General features: G+C 46.6%; 1 protein-coding gene across 6 annotated transcripts in view; it reads left to right on the top strand.

The window, feature by feature from the left end:
- The window catches only part of LOC122932527 (NACHT, LRR and PYD domains-containing protein 12-like), a 343399-nt gene that overhangs the window by 273654 nt on the left and 52696 nt on the right, over positions 1 to 17049 (top strand). The gene's annotated exons all lie outside the window — the stretch shown is intronic.

The following is a 17049-nucleotide window of genomic DNA, read 5'->3' on the forward strand; positions in this document are numbered from 1 at the left end:
TCCACATCACTGAGATTTTCCCTTTTGCTTTTCCCCGACTTCTAAGAACCATAACGTTTTTACTTTTCCGTTCACGTTGCCGTCTGAGGGCTTCATGCGCTGCTGTATTTTGCGTTCCGTCTAGAGAAAAGTTATATTCCTGTCCTCGAAATGGAGAAAAATAGGACGTTTTATGTTTTTCGAGACCACAGGACAGACTTCAGGGTGTGGGGGGCACACGGTGTAATGTCCGCACGTCTTGTGGCCCCGATGAGATTACTGGGTCTACATCAGATCGGCAGATCGGCTGCAGACGGAGACTACGGTCGTGTGCATGAGGCGCAAGATGGAGGCTTAATGGCTCCATTTAATTTACTAGAACTTGTATGGAAAACACCGGAAAACATTCTTTTTGGGGCTACAATTCCTCTATTTTTTTGTGTTTGTTTTTTTTACGGTGTTGCCGGTGCGCCAAAACTGACCTGACGACCCTATCATGAGGATCGGTACAATTACAGCGATACCTCATTTATATGGTTTCTTTTAGAAAAAGAAAGGACACCGCAGCACATCCGTAGGTGAAAAATGTGGATCTTTATTCACCCTTGCGACGTTTCAGTCCACTTGCTGGGACTTTTTTATATTTTACTATTTTTAAAGTATTTTAGGCTACTTTCACATTAGCATTCGGGGCTCTGCTTGTGAGCTCCGTTTGAAGGCTCTCACAAGCGTCCCAGAATGGATCTGTACGGCCCCAATGCATTCTGAGTGGATGCGGATCCGCTCAGAATGCATCAGTCTGGCACCGTTTGGCCTCCGCTCCGCTCAGCAGACGGACACCCGAACGCTGGCCGTGCCGAGCCAAACGGATCCGTCCAGACTTACAATGTAAGTCAATGGTGACGGATTTGTTTGAAGTTGACACAATATGGCTCAATTTCAAACGGATCCATCCCCCATTGACTTTCACACTTAGAAATTTTTCAGAAATATAATGCAGACGGATCCGTTCTGAACGGATCCCATCGTCTGTATTATAGGAGCGGATCCGTCTGTGCAGACGCCAGATGGGTCCGCTCCGAACGCAAGTGTGAAAGTAGTGTTAAACCTTTAAAAAATCTGAATGTCCTTCCCGGCCGTATCCTGACCCCATGGCCGCTTTCTATCTCCATCTACAGGGCGGAGGCTGGTTTTTGCCGGGCGAGCTGTAGTTTTTATTGCTGCCATTTTGGGTCACAAATAACTTTTTGATCTTTTTATTTTCTTATTATTTTCAGGGGGTGAAGTGACCAAAAACCGCGATCGCTGTGCGGGACAATCACTTGTACATTTTAATAGTTCGGACATTTTCGGATGCGGCGACACCAATTATGTTTGTTTTTTATTCTTTCTTTTTAGATGTAAAATTGGGAAAGGGGGAGATTAGAATTTGTATTTTTTTGTTTTTTTTTCTCTTGTAACTGTAACAGTAACTGTAATGCACTTTCTATGCAGTGGATGAGAACAGACAGAACACGATGGCGCCTGCGGTTTATATGGCGACTATACGGAGTTCTGTATGTCTCCGTTCCTGCACTGACCCGCGGGGTGTGGACAGACAAGGGTATATGAGGGAACACAGGGAAATCTATGGACACGTGAGCGGTCCACGGAGCACACGGACAGATCACTGGCGTGTTAATCAGCCCGTACGGGGTCAGAACTCAGCCGCACTTCAGAAATGTTTTACATGTTTTATTAGTCACAAAAAAAAAACTAAAAAACGCAGCAACATCAGCAGGTGACAGAACAGATTTTGTCCGTTTTCAGCCGCGTTTCTTTCTGGACGTCTGTGAAATGTTTTTCTTCCATAGTGAAAGATATAAAACCGCCAGATCTCCAGCACGCCGCGCTGCTGAAAAGAGGCAGAAAAAAAAAAAAACACATAATTAGAAAAACTCCAGGAATAAAACTCTTCTGTCTGATACTTTCCATAAAAATTCCAGCATATAAAAAAAAAACTAAAATAACAATTTTAATGGTATACCTTAAAAGGATCCCATAAGGGTCCGCTATATAAGACAGACAAAATATACAAACAAAATATGTGACCGATAATCACATCCAGCATAAAATGATGACCTGGGGTACGGGAATGATTATCCTTACATCTACCCCTATCCTACAACCTCAGCCCAGGGAAGACTCCTAATGGTGGAGGCCCCCTGTCCGCGTGCCTAGACTACTAACCCTCAAAAGTCCCTAGAGGGATACTGCAGGGATTGTTCTAGAGTGCCCCAGGTATGAGGTGGGGATAATAAAATACTGTTAGTATACTAATCAGCTGGATGGATGAAAAGATGTAAACAGAAAATATATAGTACAGACATATACAAAACATATAAGTGGTCAGGGTTGACTATATAGTCATACACCTGGGTTACCTCGACGCTTTTCACCCTAGACAGTGCTATGGGATCATTAGGAGGTTCAATAAAACTGCTAGTCTATACAGGTGAATGCAACAAAATAAGTACTGGCACAGAGCCAGGTCACATGGAAAAGTGCAACAAAATAAATACCGGCATAAGTGTAGGCAACGTAGGGAGGGGAGGCTCCTGCACTCACTACTTAAGGCACCTTCGTGCCCTCCCCCCTGGCAGCTATCGTCACAATTCCCGGCACTGCAGCGTGTGCCGCGTCACTTCCGGGTCACGTGGTGGATCAGCGTCCGACGTCCTGCGTTCTACATCGCTTCACCTCCGCAACCCACAGCCGCTCCCGTCCGGCACAGGTAACAGGCGCATGCCCCCTCGCTTCATGCCCCACGTCCAGGCGGCGGAGGGTTCGGCTGCCGCGCGCCTCTTCCCTCCCCTGCTGGGCAGCCATGGGAACATGCAGCCGACAGCATCCTCCTAGCGGCGGTACCACCTACCTCTGTGCACGTCCCGTTCCGCCGGAGAGTGCTGTCGACACCACAGTCACCACCATCACTCGGTCACCAGTTACTTTGCCAGGCTGCGGCCTCAAGCTGTACGGTCTCCGTGGTTGCTTCCAGCATGCTGCCGGACTCATATCCCCAGAGTGTCAGCATCCACGCAGTTGCACGGTACATGGTCCCTCCCACCACACGCTAATGGCATCGTTTTCTTGCTTGCGAAAATCGCATCATATGCACTTAAAACAGGCGCATGAAAGTTTTTTTTAATCGAATATTCGCAATTGGGATTATGTTTAGCGATGTTCAGGATATTCGCGAATTCTAGAATTGCCGATATTCGCGATTAAAAATCGCAATTCGAATATTCGTGATCAACACTACTTGTCATACAGTAGCTAGAGTGGCGTCAACCGTACCGTTCTCAAGACCGCACCTGCCAGTACGCAATTCATAGAATACCCACGCCGGGCATATGTAATTATTCTGCAGCTTGTTCCGCGCATCTAGCTCTGGACCAGCACACGGGTCGCACATACTTGTCCGGTGTTTTTATGTTCCACAGGTTGTTCACTATGGGCACTCGGTTGTTGCTACGGTCAATATCATAGCTGTATTTTATCCCATAACAGGTGTCTTCACAGGCTTCAGGGGCTCGGACGGTCAGAGTATCAAACTCTCACAAATCCTGGTGTAGGTAGATTTCTGTAACATGGTTAGGTCAGGCTTTCGTTTTTTCAAAGCTGACCTGGTGCTCTGTTTCGTTTCACAGTCAAGTAGTCACGTACTTCTTCCGTCAGGATCCGGTAAAGGAAATTATTATATTATATATTTTTTTTTCTCTCTCTTTCCCTTTCTCTCTCCTCTCCTCCTCGCTATCTCTCTTCTCACCAGGGGTTGCACTCCTCACCAGGGGTTTCATGTACAGCCAGGAAAAAAAAAAAAAAAGGGGGGAAGTTTCTCCCCACATCCTCAGACTTACACGCAGTCCCGGCACGTTCAGCCTTATCAGGTCTGTCACGTCCTCAGACCTACACGCAGTCCCGGCACGTTCAGCCTCGTCAGTTCCGTCACGTCCTCACACGCACATGATAGTCACGGCGTATCTCAGCCGCGCCACTTCTGACACGTCCTCAGACTCATACGCCAATTTTCGTCACATTTCAGCATCATCAGTTCTGTCACGTCTTTAGACTCAACGTAAGACCTGTCACGTCCTCAGGCATACTCGTCAAGTCTGTCACGTTCTCAGACGAGGTTCAAGCCCTGTCACGTCTTCAGGCACACGCATCAAGTCTGTCACGTCCTCAGACCCAGTCTAAGTCCTGACACGACTTCAGGCATACGCAACTCTGTCACGTCTTCAGAGATGACGCAAGTCCTGTCACGTCTACAGGCGCCAGCACAGTCCCAGCTCGATGCGGCCTACAGATTGCGCGTACATGCCTCCAGTCTCGCACGCGTTTACTGTAATAGCCCATTCACATGTAGACATGGGCCCCCACGGCTATCAGCAGTCATGGCTGTACATGCCCCGTCTCGCGGTACACAAGGTGGCAGGCGGGTGGCAGGACACACTGGGGTTGCGTGTCATTTCCCTCAGGCACAGCATTGCATGGTTAGTCTTTCTTTCCAAACTAGTTCACCAGGGTGCATGGTTATGGGGATCATCTCGGTCAGCCAGCCATAGCGTCATGCATTTCATATATTCTAGATGGAGCTGCCACACAACCTGGTTCCGACCGGATCTGCGTCATTCCAAGCCAGCGGGGACGTACAATCAGAAAGAGGCATTACCCCTTCCCTAAGGTCATGGACTATATCCAGAATAACTACGGAACTGTTACGCAGAGGGATTCCTTTCCCAGCATCTGCTAGGAAGGCCGAACTTTTTCGTCTGCTACAGTCCGAACCAGGCTCCAGTCAAGACATGTTTACGTCCAATACCATACAGACTTCCATTACCCAGTTACATGCGGCAATCAACATCATGGCGTCCTGCATGTCTGGCTTCCAAACCAGCCTGGAGGCAATTCAAAACAGGGAGTCCACCTCCAGCGCTAGCGCCCCTACACCCATGGCTCTATCAGTTCCCCCGACGGCGGTGTCGACCCCCCCTCCCAGCTTTCCCAACGTTGCACCGTCACATTTCATACCGGCCAACGTTAAGCAGGACATCCTAGACGGTAAGGATGTCAATTTAGCCTGTCTGCTCATCGCTACACATGAGGTACCCGACAACAAGACTATCGCCTGCGGGGAGGTGTCGGTCATCCTCAAGTCACGGGATGTCAGGCTAAACCGCAAACTTTACTGAGTTTGTGCTGGCGTTTAGCCTATATCGAGACGTCATCTGTTCCGTAGCGCCCAGTCGCCGCGAAGAATTAGACCTGTACCTCTACAAAGTGGTAGATTTAGGCCACAAATACGGTGGCACAGCCTTTTACGAGTATCACAGATCTTTTTCTGCAAGGGAGGCAGCCTTGCTCACACAGTTCCAGCACACCGTAGACTGGGCGGTTACCGACACCGAGCTTTTTTGCCGCCATTTCGCAGGCTTGAAAGCCCCCGCTTGTTCCACTTGCACTTCTCACTCCCACACCGCAGAGTGGTGCTCCTCCAGCAATCCTCCGGCAGGCGGCTCCCAGACTAGGCATGCACCCGATAGTGTCACGCCCAAGCCCGCCTCAGGGCTAGATAAATTAGGCAGACCCATCAAGTACCTAGGCAAATCGCAAATTTGCAATAACTTTAATTCCACAGGGTGCTTCTACAGCCAATACAGTTTGCTGCATCTATGCACCGGTTGCTTCAGGGCCCATCCCAAGACAGCGTGCCCCCAGAAAGGCCTTCAGCCGGCATGACTAGGCAGGGTACAGGTGGACACTCTAGCCACGTTCCTGGCTGATCATCCAGACCAACAGTGGGTGAGTTTCCTCCTAAACGGTTTCACCATAGGTTTCCACACAGGCCAGATATCCCTACCACAGACCACGTACAAATGTAGGAATCTGCTGTTAGGAACCCCGAGGCAGTCAGTGGCCTCATTCAAGCAGAGTTGGCGAAGGGCTACCTGATAGGTCCTCTGCGTCAGCCCCCTTTTGATTGTTGGAGAGTTAGTCCGATAGGCATGGTTGTTGGCAAGTTCTCCACTAAAAAACGCCTGATTTATGACCTGTCCGCTCCACATTCTTCAGACGTGCCTAGCCTCAATGCTCTCATCCCCTCCGAGGAATTTGGCATGAAATATGCGTCCATAGACAAGGCAATCCAGGTCATACTTTCTTTGGGGCAGCACACGTGGCTGTCAAAGGCAGATATCACCGACGCTTTTAAACTGCTGCCCATTCCCCCCCTACTATGGCAGTGGCATGGCGTGAAATGGGACGGGCTGTATTTCGCTAACTGTCTCACATTTGGCTCAAAATCAAGCCCTTGGTTGTTCGATCAGTTGGCAAGAAGTCTGCACTGGATCCTCGAGCACACCTTCAGTGCCCATCATGTCATCCATTATCTAGACGACTTCCTACTGATCGAACCACCGTAACGACCTCCAGGGGATCTAGGAGTCTTGACCGAAGTCTTCAGCAAACTCGGTGTTCCAGTAGTGGATCATAAGCTCGCTGGCCCGCACACCAGTTTGACCTTTTTAGGTATCCAATTAGACACCGTCACGTTGCAAGCTAGGTTGCCTCCGGACAAGCTACGTAGAATCAGAGATAATATCCACAAGTTAGCTTGCACAGGCATTTGTTCCAGAGTGGAGCTCCAAAGTCTGCTTGGCATGCTCAATTATGCCATGAGGATCATCCCGCAAGGCAGGACTTTCATCTCCAGACTCCTTAGCCTTCTTCCATCAACTACTGACCAAGATAGCCAGGTGAGGCTAGATCAACAAGCTCTGGCCGATCTAGTCATGTGGGACCAGTTCCTTTCCAACTGGAACGGTATTTCATTGTTTACTCCCTCAGTGTCCAGCCACTCCCCCGTCCTCCACGCCGATGCTTTATCAGCTCTGGGCTTCGCCGCCATTTACAGCAACCACTGGATGGCCAGCGCTTGGCCACCCGAGGTTACTACCATACCTGGGTTTTCCCAGTCATCCTCGTTGTTCGAGATCTACCCCATTGTCGCTGCAGCACAGGCGTGGGGAGCGTACTGGCGCAAGAACACAGTGTTGATTCTGACCGATAACGAAGGTCTGGCAGCACTGATCAATAAGGGTAGGTCAGACTCCAGTGAGATCATGGCCTTCATGAGACGGTTCATCTGGTTGGCTTTACAGCACCAATTTCATTTTGAATGTGCACATATTCCCGGCAAGTTAAACGTGGCAGCAGATGCTTTATCTAGAGGTAAACTGCAATTTTTCTTTCAGATTTCACCAGAGGCGGACCCCGTACCAACCCCTACTCCATCGCACAACCTGTTAGTCATGCCTTGAACACGCACCTGGTCACAGCCAGGCTCCTCATGCAGAGGTCATTGTCCGAGAACACGGCCAGGATGTACAAGACGGCGTGGTCCCATTTTTCTAGGTTCCAGCTAAAGTGTCCACAACTGGGCATGGACGATATTACATATTTACTCGCATTTATAGCTTTTTGCCACTCAGACCTCAAACTAGCACACGGCACAATCAAGTCATACTTAGCCGGTATACAACATTGCTGGCATATTTCCTACCCAGATAGACCCTCGCTATTCTCCGCTCACCCTATTAAAACTATCCTCAAGGGGATCCAGAATTCAGCAGCCGTCAGCACAATTTCCAGGAGACCCTTCTCCGGGGACATGTTTAAAGGGAGTCTTTGACCGAATATGACCATTACAGACCACTCAGATCAGGTTCTCCATTACTTTCCCCAGCTTACTATGGTACCTTTCATATTGCACTCCATCGCTGATTTGCTCCCAAAAACACTGTTTGTACCATATGGTAATTAGGTTCTGAAGGTGCCCAGGGGCGGCGTTCTTCCGGCCGGTGCCCAGGCCCCTGGACGCTTTGCTCATCAAACCCCTCCTCTTTCACCCCTCTGGCCCGCCCTTGTTTAATCTGATTACCTCCTCCTCTCCATCTGAAATCCCGTGCCTCCGCCGGCTGGATCGCACGCATGGCGCATGCACATTTAAAGTCCCTGTTCCTCTGCCCATAATGAGCAATGCAGTGCGCACGCGCCGGGAATGTGTGGAGCGGCGAGGACGCGGGATTTCAGAGAGAGGAGGAGGTAATCAAATTAAACAAGGGCGGGCCAGGTGGGTGCAAGAGGAGGGGTTTGGTAAGCAAAGCGCAGAGGGGCCTGGGCACCGGCCGCATGAACGCCGCCCCTGGGCACCTTCGGAACCTAATTACCATATGGCATTAAGGTGTTTTTTGGAGCAAATCAGCGATGGAGTGCAATATGAAAGGTACCATAGTAAGCTGGGGAAAGTAATGGAGAACCTGATCTGAGTGGTCTGTAATGGTCATATTCAGTGAAAGACTCCCTTTAAGTCCTTAGCGGCCATCCTAGATACCAACCCCTTCGGATTAAGGACTAGCGCCTTAGTTAAAACTGCCCTGTATCTATGCTTCTACGGCTTCTTACGACCCGGGGAATTCGCGTGACCTATTTCCCGCAATACTTTCGTTCAGAAACAACATTTACTACACTTAGGCTCCCACTATGTGCTCACACTTAATCATACCAAAACGACCAGACCCGGCGAGACCACCAAGGTTAAGTATTTTCCCACAGGCAATGCATGGTGCCCAGTAGCAGTATTTAACGAATGGTCGGTGCTGATCAAACACGACGCACCTCACTCCCCTTTGTTGGCTTACGACTCCGGCCCACTCACTATCCAGACTTTCCTTCGGTTCATCCGCGCATTGTTGCAGGGACTGGGTGTGGATCCTTTGAGCATCACCGGCCATTCATTCAGGATAGGCGCAGCGTCAGCCGCCTCGGGAAACAATGTACCGGGTCACATTATAAAGAGATTAGGGCGTTGGAAATCATTATGCTACACTCGCTACATCCCCAACCCTAAACGCGAGATGTCTTTAGCTTTCTGGAATTTGTTACTGTAATATGTGTTAATACAGTACTTTGTTCACATTATCGTGTCGTGTATTTTTGGCCCCTTTACAGCAGTTCCGCCACTACTCTACTGCTATGCTTAGGTCACGGTTGTTCTGATAGTCGATCCGAGTACAAGTGTAGGCAACGTAGTTGCAGTATTTGTGGGAGGGGAGGCTCCTGCACTCATCCCCCTGGCAGCTATCGTCACGATTCCCGGCACTGCAGCGTGTGCCCCTCCCACCCAACCCCTTTTATCATCCTTCACTAAAGGGTGGCCCCCTTTAGGCTACCCTTTACAGCAGTTCCGCCACTACTCTACTGCTATGCTAAGGTCACGGTTGTTCTGATAGTTGATCCGAGTACAAAGCCAGGTCGCACGAACAGAATCAGATAGTCGCTCTACATTTAGTTGATACAGGGGGCTGTAATCAGGCCAATAGACATGCTCAATAGCATCATTCCAGGCCTTTTTTTTCCTTCTTTTTCACTTTTTATGTCCTTTTTGATTTATTGTCGCCCATGGTGTACCAACACAAGTTTATGTATATGCCTTGTATAAGTATATATATATATATGACACTATTACTCTCTGTTCCATAGTGTCTGATGAAGGCTAATATAGCCGAAAACGCGTTCACATGAATGTCGCATATAACCTGCAAAAAATAAATTGCAACCAAAGTATACCTCTCACTGCTGTGATTTTTATTATACTATCATTCCAGGCCAGTCATAGGCAAACATTGATAATGGTGCCTGCGTCAGGGTCCTTTGAAAACAGGTGGTGTGTTCCGCATCCTATAGGGCAGAAAATAGTCATATACCAAAGTCAGTATGATGTCCATCACTCATATGGATAAAATCATTGGTCAGTGCAGACTCACAGTTCAGATGATAAGATACATCCCAGCAGGATATTGTTCCTGTTGTCTCACTGTCACAGAGTCTTGATAAGACCCAGACTGAAATCAAGAAATACAATCACCAATGGTGCTTGCACTAAATACACGCCAAAGAATCAAGGACCTGTGATTGCATTGACCAAGGTATATTAGACTTACATGATGCAGTCCTCCCCTCTGTTATCGTTCCCCCTGTTAGGCGATCTCATAAATGATGCTGCAGCTGTATTTAAAGTGCTGCCGATTAGCGCCAATAACACCATTGGTGGTTTCAACATTACTTCCGGATTGGCCCTACTTCCTGTTGTTGGAACGCATATGCGTTCCAACCAGCGGATGCTCCGATTACTTAGGAGCAGCATAGTCCGGTCAGTTCAGCGCCGTTTTTCCGGTCTTTGGAACGCATATGCGTTCCAAGGAGCAGCTTCCGGGCTTGAAGCCTCTTTCCGGTTCCTGCGTAAGTAATCTGTGGAGCGCAGATGTGTTCCACAGGATACTCTCATCCCCAGTTACGATTTAAAAAGTATGTCGATCCGACTATGCCCTGTCTAAGCAGGGGGATTTATTTAAGTCTATAATATATTGTGGTATGTCCCTAACTATATAGTGAGCTATAATGTTTGCCCTCATTTCTTGTCAACTTCAATGAAGATGCATCTATCATACGCAAATATATTAGTACCACCCATAGATTAGAGGATAAAGAAGGGTGGTAGTGGAAAGGACATAATGTTGAGGGGGGAAAAAAAACATGAACTATTCATCTACTATGGGGGCAGTTATATGGATGAATGTACAATACACCATAATAAAGTAAGAGAATATCCACAGTTCGTGGTTGTCTCAAGACAATGACCGGTCACTAATGTCCATAATGATATTACATATTATTTCATAAAGGGATAGAAGTGGGGCACACTCAAAAAGTAGAGGGATCTTTATTGAAACACACAAAAATAATCACAATAATAACAGCTAGTGAATAATAATATCAGCATTAAAATATCAGCAATATGAGCAATATAATATCAACAATAAAAGAGCAGATTAATTAATTATTCAAACAGTATGGAGGTGTTAATAATAAAAAATAGTACCAATAGTAAAATGATGAGAAAAAGGAATAGATAAAAATACATTAAAAATACATTAAACTTGAAAGTGTTGGTATAAATAGGATCCCAATAAATATAGGAGTTAATACTCAATGTTATTCCTCCATGTGCTGAGGCTCACTCCGGTACCAGTCTTTAACACAAATATTGAAAGGTCAGGGTCCCAAGAGTATACAGCTATGTCAGTTTGTTTAGACAATGTGTTTGCTGTTTATACGCACAGCGGCGTCCCGCTGTATTGAAGGCGATCGCTTAGGCTGAGCTATGCAAGTTCTTACCCAAGGGCTTTTAGTGCTGGATGATGACCCCTCCACTTGGCATGTTGTTTGCAATCTCCAGTCTCAAGGGGTAATATTCAAGTTTGAATTTGGCGCCAGTGAATTGTTTGTTCCACGTGGTTGCGGACCGTCTCACGTGTAATGGCGCATATATTTGCCGGTAGTTCACCGCTACTCGAATAATCTCCAGACTTCCTCGGACTTGCAGACCCTCTTCGTTTTAATAGGGGAAGATACCAAACGCGTTTCGGGGATCACGGACAAGGCCACAGCTCATAGGAAACAGGTGAACGTCAGCCTTATCGGAGCATCCGCTGGTTGGAACGCATATGCGTTCCAACAACAGGAAGTAGGGCCAATCCGGAAGTAATGTTGAAACCACCAATGGGGTTATTGGCGCTAATCGGCAGCACTTTAAATACAGCTGCAGCATCATTTATGAGATCGCCTACCAGGGGGAACGATAACAGAGGGGAGGACTGCATCATGTAAGTCTAATATACCTTGGTCAATGCAATCACAGGTCCTTGATTCTTTGGCGTGTATTTAGTGCAAGCACCATTGGTGATTGTATTTCTTGATTTCAGTCTGGGTCTTATCAAGACTCTGTGACAGTGAGACAACAGGAACAATATCCTGCTGGGATGTATCTTATCATCTGAACTGTGAGTCTGCACTGACCAATGATTTTATCCATATGAGTGATGGACATCATACTGACTTTGGTATATGACTATTTTCTGCCCTATAGGATGCAGAACACACCACCTGTTTTCAAAGGACCCTGACGCAGGCACCATTATCAATGTTTGCCTATGACTGGCCTGGAATGATGCTATTGAGCATGTCTATTGGCCTGATTACAGCCCCCTGTATCAACTATATGTAGATCGACTATCTGATTCTGTTCGTGCGACCTGGCTTTGTGCCGGTATTTATTTTGTTGCACTTTTCCATGTGACCTGGCTCTGTGCCAGTACTTACTTTGTTGCATTCACCTGTATAGACTAACAGTTTTATTGAACCTCCTAATGATCCCATAGCACTGTCTAGGGTGAAAAGCGTCGAGGTAACCCAGGTGTATGACTATATAGTCAACCCTGACCACTTATATGTTTTGTATATGTCTGTACTATATATTTTCTGTTTACATCTTTTCATCCATCCAGCTGATTAGTATACTAACAGTATTTTATTATCCCCACCTCATACCTGGGGCACTCTAGAACAATCCCTGCAGTATCCCTCTAGGTACTTTTGAGGGTTAGTAGTCTAGGCACGCGGACAGGGGGCCTCCACCATTAGGAGTCTTCCCTGGGCTGAGGTTGTAGGATAGGGGTAGATGTAAGGATAATCATTCCCGTACCCCAGGTCATCATTTTATGCTGGATGTGATTATTGGTCACATATTTTGTTTGTATATTTTGTCTGTCTTATATAGCGGATCCTTATGGGATCCTTTTAAGGTTAAGGTATACCATTAAAATGGTTTTTTTTTTTTTTTTTTTTTTTTCTATGCTGGAATTTTGATACATTGTGACACGTCTATAACCACACGTGACATCACCACATATCGGGCTCCAGTAGAGAACGCTTCTCTGCATCTGTATCACTATTAGTGCCCCATCATTTCCTCTATTAGGCTGGTCCTGAAGGGGTTAAAGCTTCTGATGTGCCACACTGTGATGTGGCATGACGAGTGCAGTATGTGGCGGTACTTTATATTGTAGTATAGGTATAATATACGGCTCAGACAGGTGACAGGGCTCTCAGTGAGATGATATCTCCTGCTACATGAGTCTGTGTGCGCCACCTAGTGGTTGTCAGGGGACCTGCGGCTGCCGAGGGTTTTCCTGATATTGTATTGATATAATGAGAAACTGGAGACCTTCACACGAGGGTGGACACGTCCATCTATTAGTATTACATGAGCAGCGAGTCATGTGACCACAGTATGGCGGTATTATCATCTACACAATATATAGTATTATATGTCATATACTGGATTTTCCCTTTATAAGACGCACCCCAGGTTTAGACAACGGAAAATAAGAAAACGTATTTTCTAGATCCTCTATAAAGGGAATGTGGTTTAGTGAAGTGGAGGCGTCGAGGTCCGGAACTTCAGGTGTAACAACCAGCGATGGTGCATGTGGTCCCCTCATTAATGTACCTCCAAATAAATGTGTCTCCTGTCACTGCTCTGTGGTGTCCGGCCACGCTGCTTCTCCTGCTGGGGTATTTATAAGTATTTATGTGCGACACACACAGTTCTGGTACACACACAGCTCTGCTATACATACACACACACACACACACACACACACACACACACACACACACACACACACACAGCTCTGCCATACACACACACACACACACACACACAGCTCTGCCATACACACACACACACACAGCTCTGCCATACACACACACACACACAGCTCTGCCATACACACACACACAGACAGCTCTGCCATATACACACACAGACAGCTCTGCCATATATATATACACACACACACACACAGACAGCTCTGCTATACACACACACGCTCTGCCATATACACACACACACACACACACACACACAGCTCTGCCATATATATACACACACAGACAGCTCTGCTATACACACACACGCTCTGCCATACACACACACACACACACAGACAGCTCTGCTATACACACTCCCGTTTCTGGTCGGATTTAAAACGTAACATTTATTTCATTTTTTATTAAAAATTGTATAAAACGGGAAGAAAGAAAATTGATTAAAAATAAAGTGCGGCTTGGCTCTGTGGCTAGGGATAGTGAGATGCTTTACCAATAGACACTCCCTCTATATCTGTATCTATCAGTATCTAGGGATTAGATATTTTCCAGCTCTCAGCTTTCTGACTGTCTGTCCTGTGAGCAGTGAGATCTTTCATCTATATCCCTATATATTATAGTTGGAGGAGCGCTATTGTCTAATATTGTCTGCCTGTCCCCAGGTTCCCTGGTGTTTGCCTCTAATACATTCGCCGGCCGCTTATGTGCCGCGCACTGAGTGTCTGCAGCGCACTGAGACGCGGTCACTGAGTCACTGCCACACTTATCCCTCAGCTCCCCCGACATGTGTCACCACTGCTGCGGCGTCTTCAGGGGGAATGGAGCGACTATCAGCCGGAGCGCCATCTGAATCAATGTTTCTAACTGCTGCAGGCGGGTCTTTTCTCATCTGGTCTCCAATCAGCGACCAGCGCTCGTGGGACAGTGACGCAATCTGACCAATAGCCCTCAGTCTATGGGACACTTTTATAAACAAATCAATGGGACCGCGATGGGGACGTCATGTGCCCCAACGTATGCAAATGTATTTTTAGGGTGGTGGGAAAATAATTATGTATTCCCGGAAGGATTGTCGTCGTATGTCTGCCACATTATTTTCTGGGGCAGATATATTGACGACATTCTCATTCTATGGGACGGGGACCATTCACTATTTGACAAAGTATCTCGCACTTATAGTGTAGCACTTGTTATTTCCATGCAATTTTTGTACTTTATATTGCAGTGCATTGTCACATTGCATGTCTGTCTTTTATGTTATTTCCCTGCCCCAGCAATGTGCTCCTGCGGTTGTTATGTGACTGAGCCCCTTTTTTGGTTTCCCTTGTAGTTTGTAATTGAGGTGTGGCTGCCTCCTCAGTCTCACATTTCTGACCACCCTGTCTGCCCCATTGGCTGATTTTAATTAGTGTCAGTGCATAGTCAGGCCTGCTCCACTTCACTCACTGAAGCCATGGCACCAGGACTCTCACTGCAGTCCTTGGTGGTTTTTAGGCGCCGGTGGTGTTGTGGAGTGGGCCTGCTGTGTAGCCTGCATTCCCTGAAGTGCATGGTAGCCGTCATGGCACCCAACAGGCAGTTTACAATGCAGGTACGTGGAACCTACACTCCCTGAAGTGTATGGTAGCCGTTATGGCACCTAACAGGTAGAATTTAGCGTAGGAACCCGTCTAACAGAGAACGCCTTGACGCTTGGCAGACGGGCTCAAATAATTTTGTACAAAATAATTTGCCAAGTATCTCGCACTTATAGTGTAGCACTTGTTATTTCCATGCAATTTTTGTACTTTATATTGCAGTGCATTGTCACATTGCATGTCTGTCTTTTATATTTGACAAATTCACTCAGACACTGAATAACAATAACATAGGAATGAAATATACTTACGAAATTCAGGATAAGGAGATAGTGTTCCTTGACCTAAAAATAAAGGAAGCAGAAGATGGACACTTGGTCACAGAGGTTTACAGAAAACCTACTGCAACAAACAGCTATCTGCAAACTGGATTCCAAAAAAGTTGGGACACTATACAAATCGTGAATAAATGCTGAATGCAATGATGTGGAGGCGCCAACTTCTAATATTTTGTTCAGAATAGAACATAAATCACGGAACAAAAGTTTAAACTGAGAAAATGTACAATTTTATGGGAAAAATATGTTGAATCAGAATTTCATGGTGTCAACAAATCCCCAAAAAGTTGGGACAAGGCCATTTTCACCACTGTGGGGCATCTCCCCTTCTTACAACACTCAACAGACGTCTGGGGACCGAGGAGACCAGTTTCTCAAGTTTAGAAATAGGAATGCTCTCCCATTCTTGTCTAATACAGGCCTCTAACTGTTCCATCGTCTTGGGCCTTCTTTGTTGCACCTTCCTCTTGATGATGCGCCAAATGTTCTCTATAGGTGAAAGATCTGGACTGCAGACCGGCCATTTCAGTACCCTGATCCTCCTCCTACGCTGCCATGATGTTGTGATTGATGCAGAATGTGGTCTGGCATTATCTTGTTGAAAAATGCAGGGTCTTCCCTGAAAGAGATGACGTCTGGATGGGAGCAGATGTTCTAGAACCTGAATATATTTTTCTGCATTGATAGTGCCTTTCCAGACATGCAAGCTGCCCATGCCACACGCACTCATGCAACCCCATACCATCAGAGATGCAGGCTTCTGAACTGAGCGTTGATAACAACTTGGGTTGTCCTTGTCCTCTTTGGTCCGGATGACATGGTGTCCCAGATTTCCAAAGAGAACTTCGAATCGTGACTCGTCTGACCACAGAACAGTCTTCCATTTTGCCACACTCCATTTTAAATGATCCCTGGCCCAGTGAAAACGCCTGAGCTTGTGGATCTTGCTTAGAAATGGCTTCTTTGCACTGTAGAGTTTCAGCTGGCAACGGCGGATGGCACGGCGGATTGTGTTCACTGACAATGGTTTCTGGAAGTATTCATGAGCCCATTCTGTGATTTCCTTTACAGTAGCATTCCTGTTTGTGGTGCAGTGTCGTTTAAGGGCCCGGAGATCACGGGCATCCAGTATGGTTTTACGGCCTTGACCTTTACGCACAGAGATTGTTCCAGATTCTCTGAATCTTCGGATGATGTTATGCACAGTTGATGATGATAGATGCAAAGTCGCTGGGTAACACCTTTCTGATATTGCTCCACTATCTTTCTGCGCAACATTGTGGGAATTGGTGATCCTCTACCCATCTTGGCTTCTGAGAGACACTGCCACTCTGAGAAGCTCTTTTTATACCCAATCATGTTGCCAATTGACCTAATTAGTGTTAATTGGTCTTCCAGCTCTTCGTTATGCTCAAATTTACTTTTTCCAGCCTCTTATTGCTACTTGTCCCAACTTTTTTAGGATTTGTTGACAGCGTGAAAATTTTAATCAACGTATTTTTCCTTTAAAATGATACATTTACTCGGATTAAATGTTTGATCTG

The sequence above is a fragment of the Bufo gargarizans genome, chromosome 3 (assembly GCF_014858855.1).
Source record: "Bufo gargarizans isolate SCDJY-AF-19 chromosome 3, ASM1485885v1, whole genome shotgun sequence".
Taxonomy (NCBI): Eukaryota; Metazoa; Chordata; class Amphibia; order Anura; family Bufonidae; genus Bufo; species Bufo gargarizans.